A 10,196-nucleotide genomic window follows, 5' to 3' on the forward strand; every position below is an offset into this window, starting at 1 on the left:
CACATAACACAAAGAACAAGACAATTTACATAAAGACATGAAGACAAGAGCAATATCCACCGCTTAGATTATCCTGTGGCTACTACAACGCCTTTTTTGAGATTTACATTAGACAATTTAATAATCAGATATTTTCTCCCCGATTCCGAAAACCATGTGATCGGAGGCGATTTCCAATCACCCTTATCCGATCGGGACAACCCTACTCCTGTCTGTGATCGTAACACCCTGAAGAAGGCATAGTGGGGGTTTTTTTTACCTTTCTCTCTTGTCCTCAACAAACCTTTCAGCACCTAGCTCCGCTACAAGTGTGCGGCAAGTTTGAAATGCCTAACAGACAGGAAGCAAAGGCTGCTGAGAATAAGTTGGCATCTCCGTCCCACAGGATGGCATTTGTTTTTATCTACTATATACTACTTATTTGTGGGTCTTGACTACTGAACAGTGGAAGATGTATATCTCCAAAAGTTGTGTTCTTCTATGGCCCCAGGGGGTGGGAATAGATGCTTACTGTAGGTCTGACAGAGCTGGCCAGGCATACAAATTATATTATATCCCTGAAGTGTATGAACCTGAACAGAGCTATTTTCTTCCTGCCGTGAAATGTGGCAACTCTCTGTCCAACAACATGAGGCAATGTGTTTTTCATGAATAACAGTAGGCTTGGCTTTGGCCATATGCTGTATCATACATAAACATGGAACACTATTCCCAGTGATGGCTTCATTTTAAATGTTTGCATTTGTGTCCGAGAGTATAGCGCCGTCGGTAGAGCGTTTTATTTTGATGTCCTTGTTCTCGGCCAAAAAACGTCTGTGTGATGACGATGTCCTCGTTAGAAACTTGGGTCTCTATCACTTTCAGCGCCCCCTGCTGTTCATTTGAAATGAACGCAGGCAGCCAGCTATATCCCCTATATAGGTGCCATTCTATATATATAATATATATATATATAATCAATCCTTACAACCCGCCATCTGATGGGTTCGGCGACCTCCAGGGTTAAATCTTAACCCATCATCTGACGGGTTGCGAGGCGTTTTGGCGTCCATCGTGTTTTAAGAACTTTGGGGAAACAACCAAAATATAGTACTGACGTTTGTTTGGTTTTGATTTTTGGACAGGTGTATTTTCACTAAATGTCGCTTGCTCTCACTCACAGTACAAGAACTAGCTTGTAAAGTTCATGTGGGAGGAGACAGACATCTAGTGAATGGATGGATAAAAGTCTACAGTTGAGGACATTGGTCATACTATTACCCATTGATTGATGATATAATTGATTAGTGATACATTGTATTGCTGATTAGTTTCAGCTGGCCGGGTCAGAGATATACACCTTCCTCATCTATACATGTCACTGATGTGATGTTGCATATACCTTGGTTTTGCTTTTGCTTTTTAGTTTGATTTGATTAGTTTTCACTTCTTGACATGTTCTTCTTTTGTTCTCTAACTTCTAACCTAAAGGCATGCCCCAAGTCTTCCATTTTTCTTCTCTCGTGACTTAAGTGGTATGGGCGGCAGGATATACCATGCTAGTGTTAATTAATGTTGTCGCATAATTGTTCTTGAGCTGCTTTTATTTAATTTCTTCTCTCGCTCTTTCTGTTTAAGAAACTATATCTGCAGCATAACCTTAGGAGAACCTTTTCAATGTTTTCCTGTTATTGCACTTCACGTTGTGAAAATGTATGTAGACGACGTAGTAGCTAACAGAAGCTATAGTGGTTCAGCAAACAGCTACTTCATTTTTTGTATGTGTGGTGAGGTGCAGTAACAGGCCGACACTTACAAAGTCCATGTCGAATGGCCCAAACTGTCATCTATGAATATGCTCACTTATTAGGTTCTTTGTTCAACACCATGTGGGTTGTCATTGGGTTAGATTAGTTTCTGTTTTTTTATAGACCCCATACCTCCCAATTCTACATTAGCAACCACCTTGCGGGTGCTTGTTAAATGCTCTGCGATTCTTTTCCTTGTTTGTATTGGTCTGAGTGCCAATATTAGCTGGACAGATTGGTAGTTGGTCTGCTCTGAGTGGTGCCTTGCCGATGCTAGTATGGATATGCATATCTCTCCCTCTCTCTCTCTCTCTCTCTCTCTCTCTCTCTCTCTCTCTCTCTCCGGAATGCCTTCTCTCCTTTCGCTCCTCGTCCTCCTACTATATTCTCCCTTTCGCTTCAAAAAGCCCTCTGTGAATTGTACTCTTCTTTTATGAATGTTCCTCTCTATCCTCTCTCTTGTTTATTGTTGCATTGTGTGGTTCAGATTGCTCACCTGAAATGCAAACTAGGTACCGCAGGTCTCTCCTTCAGGATACATTACTTTTTTAGGTCAACCGATCAGCTCTAGTTATTGATTATATTCTATAAAAAATAAAAAAATAAAACCCCTTCAGGACTAAAAAGGCAAATCTATAGAACGGTGTTTTCAGGAGTCCTGCGCTACCTACAGACCTGCTGAACTTTGAAGAACCTGAACCTGAACTTTGTTTATTTGATAAACCTCTTGCCGTAGTTTGATTGCCATGTTTCTACTGAGACTCTCACTTAGCTCTATAGTGAAGCTTCATGCATGGGTCGATCTCAGCCAGTAAGTCCACTGCGACAATATCTATACCGTCTGTTATTTTAGATATTGTCATCTTAAAAAATAAAAAATAAAGCATGGTAGTGGTAGTGGGGTTTAGTGCACTTTGACAAGTTACATGGCTGTTATGCTGATGATGACATACTGGACATAATTATACAGTATGTAAAGATAGTTACACATTGATTGGCGATAGTGGGTCACTGGTCTATCTCTCTCTCTCCCTCTCTCTCTCTCTCTCTCTCTCTCCCTCTCTCTCTCTCTCTCTCTCTCTCTCTCCCTCTCTCTCTCTCCTCTCTCTCTGTCTGTCTCTCTCTCTCTCTCTCTCTCTCTCTCTCTCCCTCTCCCTCTCCCTCTCCCTCTCCCTCTCCCTCTCCCTCTCTCTCTCTCTCTCTCTCCTCTCTCTCTCTCTCCTCTCTCTCTCTCTCTCTCTCTCTCTCTCTAAGTCTCTCCTCTCATCACTGACCCCGACCCTGCTAGAAGTTTGATCTAAAGTTCTAAACCAATGAGGAAGTAGCAGTTCATGGTTGTGACCAATCAGGGAAGAGTTATGCGAGGATGTTGTTTCTATGTTACTGTGTTGCGCCATATCAGGAGGGGGCGTGGCCCAGTTGGAATACCTACATACCTCCTTCCTTCCATCCTTCCTTCCTTCCTCCCTTCCTTCCATCCTACATTCTTTCCTTCCTTCCTTCCTTCCTTCCTTCCTTCCTTCCATCCTACATTCTTTCCTCCTTGTCTTTCCTCTCTTCCTTCTGTACTCCCTCACTGCCTTAATCCTTCATCCTTATCCCCTCCTTCCTCGGGTCTGATCTAACATAGCACGGATTGGTTAACCATCTGTCCTTGATCTGTGTCACCAACCAATCATGTTATGCTAGCTCAACAAACAGTAATCCAGGGGGAAGTGAATGGTTAGTATGCTGAGGTGTTTCAACGGGGCCAATGTCGAAGTGAATTCAACACTTCCTGAGTTATACAGATTAAACTGGTTAATCTAGTTAACGGTTTAATCTGTATTTTAATGTGTCCAATTCATTGCAGTACCTGGGGTCACCACTAGGTGTCTCCCTCTGTGTTCAGTGTTAACTGTTGTTCTGGATCTGACTTTCTCGACACATCTTAGATGTACTGTTGTATTTTATACCGATATCGTCTTTAATACGCTAGTTTTTTATATCCAGTTAGTATACAAAAATATATATTTCACAAAAGGTATATCAAACAAAAACAACAGCCACACAACTTTTCTTTCCATTTAACCTGCAAGACCCAACGTTGCAAATATACAACAATTTATAATGAATTAATTATTATTATTATTATTATTTTTCTGTTTCTTTTTTCACCTAAACGTCGTCTTTGATGTTCATTGTAATGCATTACAATGCCATTGGTTAAGATATTTGCATATAAACACCCCCCACAGAGGCTGAAAATTCACACAAATTAAACATTCTGGACACAAATTTAGATTTTTTTTCCCTATGCCCTTTGACCTTTATATATATATATATATATATTATATATATATATTTATTAAGTCCAGGTCAGACTTGATTAAGCGTGATTAGGGTTTAAACTGCACGGTTAAGATGTGTTGGGAAAGCCTGGTCCTCTGCTAGCCAAAGCTGCTAATGTTGTGTTGTTGTAACCACAGCTGGCCAGCCACACACACACACACACACACACACACACACACACACACACACACACACACACACACACACTGAATGCGGACCATGTCGACTCAACACAGTCAATGGCAACCGTGATCTTAAACCTACACCAAATCCATATCGTATAACCTTAGACCGTCCCACACCAAAAACCGCATCGTAACTTTAACCCTATCCAAAACCTTATCGTTACCTTAAGCCTACGCAAAACCACATCATAACTTCTTCTTTGTCTTCTAAAAACATACTACAGAGATAGCTAACAGCAGCTACAGGTAAGTGGTAACCCCATACATTTTATTGTCACACAATTCAGAACAGTGAGATGGCCATAGCACACCTCATCTCCTTCTATCCAATAGCACCATAAACGTCTTGTAACATTCAGTGCATTAGGCTCTTCGACCTAATTTAGCTCTTCCCCAAACCCTTTTGTAGTCTGAGTCCTACGTCAAACCCTTATCGTAGTCTGAGTCCTATACGTCAAACCCTTATCGTAGTCTGAGTCCCTACGTCAAACCCTTATCGTAGTCTGAGTCTACGTCAAACCCTTATCGTAGTCTGAGTCCTATACGTCAAACCCTTATCGTAGTCTGAGTCCTATACGTCAAACCCTTATCGTAGTCTCAGTCCTACGTCAAACCCTTATCGTAGTCTGAGTCCTATACGTCAAACCCTTATCGTAGTCTGAGTCCTATACGTCAAACCCTTATCGTAGTCTCAGTCCTACGTCAAACCCTTATCGTAGTCTGAGTCCTATACGTCAAACCCTTATCGTAGTCTCAGTCTCTACGTCAAACCCTTATCGTAGTATCAGTCCTACGTCAAACCCTTATCGTAGTCTCTGTCCTATACGTCAAACCCTTATCGTAGTCTGAGTCCTATACGTCAAACCCTATCGTAGTCTCAGTCCTATACGTCAAACCCTTATCGTAGTCTGAGTCCTATACGTCAAACCCTTATCGTAGTCTGAGTCCTACGTCAAACCCTTATCGTAGTCTGAGTCCTATACGTCAAACCCTTATCGTAGTCTCAGTCCTACGTCAAACCCTTATCGTAGTCTGAGTCCTACGTCAAACCCTTATCGTAGTCTGAGTCCTATACGTCAAACCCTTATCGTAGTCTGAGTCCTATACGTCAAACCTTATCGTAGTCTCAGTCCTATACGTCAAACCCTTATCGTAGTCTGAGTCCTATACGTCAAACCTTATCGTAGTCTGAGTCCTACGTCAAACCCTTATCGTAGTCTGAGTCCTATACGTCAAACCCTTATCGTAGTCTGAGTCCTACGTCAAACCCTTATCGTAGTCTCAGTCCTACGTCAAACCCTTATCGTAGTCTCAGTCCTACGTCAAACCTTATCGTAGTCTGAGTCCTATACGTCAAACCCTTATCGTAGTCTGAGTCTTACGTCAAACCCTTATCGTAGTCTGAGTCCTACGTCAAACCCTTATCGTAGTCTGAGTCCTATACGTCAAACCTTATCGTAGTCTCAGTCCTACGTCAAACCCTTATCGTAGTCTCAGTCCTACGTCAAACCCTTATCGTAGTCTGAGTCCTATACGTCAAACCCTTATCGTAGTCTGAGTCCTACGTCAAACCCTTATCGTAGTCTGAGTCCTATACGTCAAACCCTTATCGTAGTCTCAGTCCTACGTCAAACCCTTACGTAGTCTCAGTCTACGTCAAACCTTATCGTAGTCTCAGTCCTACGTCAAACCCTTATCGTAGTCTGAGTCCTACGTCAAACCCTTATCGTAGTCTGAGTCCTATACGTCAAACCCTTATCGTAGTCTGAGTCCTATACGTCAAACCCTTATCGTAGTCTGAGTCCTATACGTCAAACCCTTATCGTAGTCTCAGTCCTATACGTCAAACCCTTATCGTAGTCTGAGTCCTACGTCAAACCCTTATCGTAGTCTGAGTCCTACGCCAAAGTGGAAAATCTCATTATCTAGCCGACCATTTAATTGCACAAAATAATTTGATCACTTTGGAAATGAACTATAACAGCTGTGGGTTGGACATATTACTACATACGAGTTGGTAAACCGGCGAGTTCTCCGGTATTCACACACACACACATACACGTGCCCACACATGCGCGCACACACACACACACACACACACACACACACACACACACACACACTGTGTGCTGATCCGTGTTCCTTTCCTTAAAGCCAGCTGACACCTCCTCCACCTCCTCCTCCTCCTCCTCCTCGTCCTCGTCTTCGTCTTCCTCCTCTTCCTCTTCCTCTCACCCCCCTGTGGTAAGAGCAATGGTACGACCCGACGGTAACCTCCCCTCCTCTATTACCTCCATCGCCACCCGTCTCTCTTTCTGTCTGTCTGTCTGTCTGTCTGTCTGTCTGTCTGTCTGTCTGTCTCTCTGTCTGTCTGTCTGTCTGTCTGTCTGTCTGTCTGTCTGTCTGTCTGTCTGTCTGTCTGTCTGTCTGTCTGTGTTTGTCTTTCTCTCCGTTTACATTCTTTTCTCTCTGTTGCCATCATCTGCAGCATGTGCCCAAAATCTACCTGTTCATAATTGTATCTGTATATCTCTGTATATATCTGTTGTGTGTGTGTGTGTATACGTGTGTGTGTGTGTGTGTGTGTGTGTGTGTGTGTGTGTGTGTGTGTGTGTGTGTGTGTGTGTGTGTGTGTGTGTGTGTGTGTGTGTGTGTGTGTGTGTGTGTGTGTGTGTGTGTGTGTGTGTGTGTGTGTGTGTGTGTTGTGGTGGTGCAGGACACCACATTGTGCTGGTGCAACTTAAGTGGACTTAAGTTAACCAACTTGTGAGTTTTTTGTGACTTGCTGTTGTCATGGTGCCCACTGCCCCCTCCCCCCCCCCCCCCCCCCCCCCTCCTGCCATGCCCCCACTACGCCCATGGCTTGTGTGTGTGTGTGTGTGTGTGTGTGTGTGTGTGTGTGTGTGTGTGTGTGTGTGTGTGTGGTCTCCTGGGTTAGTGTGTGTGTTTCTGTGTGTGTGTGTGGTCTCCTGGGTTAGTGTTTGTGTGTGTGTGTGTGTGTGTGTGTGTGGGGGGGGGGGTCTCCTGGGTTAGTGTGTGTGTTTGTATGTGTGTGTGGGGGGGGGGGGGTCTCCTGGGTTAGTGTGTGTGTGTGTGTGGGGGGGGGGGGTCATGTCATCGGTGCAAGCCATCGTGGTCACCATCGCTGTCATCACGTAGTGTGTGACGTAGTACGTCACACACTCTCTCTCTCCTCTCAACTGGCCTGTCCTATATGTGCCTGTCTCTCTACCTACCCTGTCTGTCTCTCTACCTGTCTGTCTGTCTCTCTACCTACCTGTCCGCCTACCTGTCTCTCTACCTGTCTCTCTACCTAGCGGCTACCTAGCCGATGATCTATCCGTCCGATTTCCTGATCTGATTCCTGAAACACACTGAACCAAATCTCACCTTCAGTTTCTCCGTCTCTCTCTCTCTTTCGTCTCTCTCTCTCTCTCTCTCTCTTGGCGCCCTCTGTTGGCCAGTGATTGGCATCACATGCAGTGTATATTTCTGTAGGAAGGCAGCAGGGATACATTCAAACTAGCAGCAACTCTTAAAAGAGACGCGTCGTTTTCAACACAGCTGCCTGAGGCGTCTTCGGCAACACACGCCTTGTGTCATCTTTCAACACATACATCTTTAAATCATCTCAATTGTAGATTTCCTGTAATTTCTCAACAAAATGTGACAAAATTTGACTGAGGGACTGCCATTGGACTTTTTTAGAATCTTCGTTTTTTTCATGTCGTATAAAAGCAGGGAATCATAGCTTCGAATTGACGCACAGTTCTGCAGATATGGCTTATAGAGTAATGTCTTGCAGAGAAACAGCGAGTTGAGAAAACAGGCTTGAAAGGTTCACTTCATGTGGTCTCTAACATTACACCTAGCTACATGTTTGGGCATTTATTTCATATTTACATGTCGATTTCAGCTCTGACACTTATTTCAGACATGCTCTAGTATGTAACGAGTCTGCCTGTGCTATTAACTCATTATGGAGAAAAAAAAAAACTGGTGAAAAGCTGTAATTTGCGCGATGGCAGTCTCTCAGTCAAATCTGGTCACATTAATGATCAGAATGTATCTAAGAATACATTATTTGCTGTTGGGAAGTATCATAATTTTTTTATAAATTGAGGTTTGTGTTCTTATAATAATAATAAGCAAATCGAATGCTTGCTTGGTGTGTAACATGCATGTGTTCTAAACAATATATAAATAAAGATTAATATAAATTAATCTTTATTTATATTAATCATTAGACTTCATTTCACATGGTGAAAGTGTACACGTTAACGGTAGATCTACACATGGCGTTCTGAGGTTACACAGCGTGTTGAGAGGTCATACATCCAGTGTGTGGTCTTAGACGTCTGTGGAAATGACACATCCGTTTCAAGAGGACATTGTTCTGTCCGTTTAGATTGGAGGGAATTGAACGGCTTCATGGAGAAAACTCTGAACATCAGCAGCAAGCTAGTCTCTTACTGAGTCACTGTGGGATTCTGTCGAAAGAAAGAAAGAAAGAAAGAAAGAAAGAGAGATATATATAGAGAGAAAGAAAGAAAGAATGCTCACAATGTGCCTCACGGCGAGTTGTGAGCTTATTATATTGACTATTAGAGGTTTGGTGTAGAGTGAAAAAAGAGCAGACCATGTTCCAAAGTAAAAATAAAAAACTAAGCCTTGCCGAGCCATGAGGCCCATATAGGGCAGGAGCCTATCTCCTGTTTCTGTAGCCATGAGGTCCATAGGGCAGGAGCCTATCTCCTGTTTCTGTAGCCATGAGGCCCATAGGACAGGAGCCTATCTCATGTTTCTGTAGCCATGAGGCCCATAGGGGCAGGAGCCTATCTCCTGTTTCTGTAGCCATGAGGCCCATAGGACAGGAGCCTATCTCATGTTTCTGTAGCCATGAGGCCCATAGGGCAGGAGTCTATCTCATGTTTCTGTAGCCATGAGGCCCATAGGACAGGAGCCTATCTCATGTTTCTGTAGCCATGAGGCCCATAGGACAGGAGCCTATATCTCATGTTTCTGTAGCCATGAGGCCCATAGGGGCAGGAGCCTATCTCCTGTTTCTGTAGCCATGAGGCCCATAGGACAGGAGCCTATCTCATGTTTCTGTAGCCATGAGGCCCATAGGACAGGAGCCTATCTCATGTTTCTGTAGCCATGAGGCCCATAGGGGCAGGAGCCTATCTCCTGTTTCTGTAGCCATGAGGCCCATAGGACAGGAGCCTATCTCATGTTTCTGTAGCCATGAGGCCCATAGGACAGGAGCCTATCTCCTGTTTCTGTAGCCATGAGGCCCATAGGACAGGAGCCTATCTCATGTTTCTGTAGCCATGAGGCCCATAGGACAGGAGCCTATCTCCTGTTTCTGTAGCCATGAGGCCCATAGGACAGGAGCCTATCTCATGTTTCTGTAGCCATGAGGCCCATAGGACAGGAGCCTATCTCCTGTTTCTGTAGCCATGAGGCCCATAGGGCAGGAGCCTATCTCCTGTTTCTGTAGCCATGAGGCCCTGTTGACGTTAACTTGAACAACGCAGGATCAGCCTTTGTTATGAATAATTAAACTGCCGTTAGAATAGCACAGCGCTAGATGGCTGAATATTTCATAGGTAAGTTATTTACTGACATTGGACTGTTTTATAGTACCCCCCAAAAAATAGGTAGGTAAGTATAGGTAGGTAGGTAGGTAAGTATAGGTAGGTAGGTAGGTAAGTATAGGTATACGTAGGTAGGTAGGTAGGTAGGTAGGTAAGTATAGGTATACGTAGGTAGGTATAGGTAGGTAGGTAGGTAGGTAAGTATAGGTATACGTAGGTAGGTATAGGTGGGTAGGTAGGTAGGTAAGTATAGGTAGGTAGGTAGGTAGGTAAGTATAGGTAGGTAGGTAAGT

The 10,196-nt window shown here is 43.7% G+C and overlaps 1 pseudogene across 1 annotated transcript in view; it reads left to right on the forward strand.

The window, feature by feature from the left end:
• LOC310853176 (voltage-dependent L-type calcium channel subunit alpha-1C-like) overlaps positions 1 to 10,196 on the forward strand; it is a 290,615-nt pseudogene that overhangs the window by 240,286 nt on the left and 40,133 nt on the right. The window contains exon 20 of the transcript XR_014571111.1: positions 6,458 to 6,559. The product of XR_014571111.1 is annotated as a voltage-dependent L-type calcium channel subunit alpha-1C-like (transcript). The remainder of the gene's footprint in view (positions 1 to 6,457; positions 6,560 to 10,196) is intronic.

This window comes from Protomyctophum parallelum, assembly GCF_964188405.1.
Source record: "Protomyctophum parallelum genome assembly, chromosome: 22".
NCBI lineage: Eukaryota > Metazoa > Chordata > Actinopteri > Myctophiformes > Myctophidae > Protomyctophum > Protomyctophum parallelum.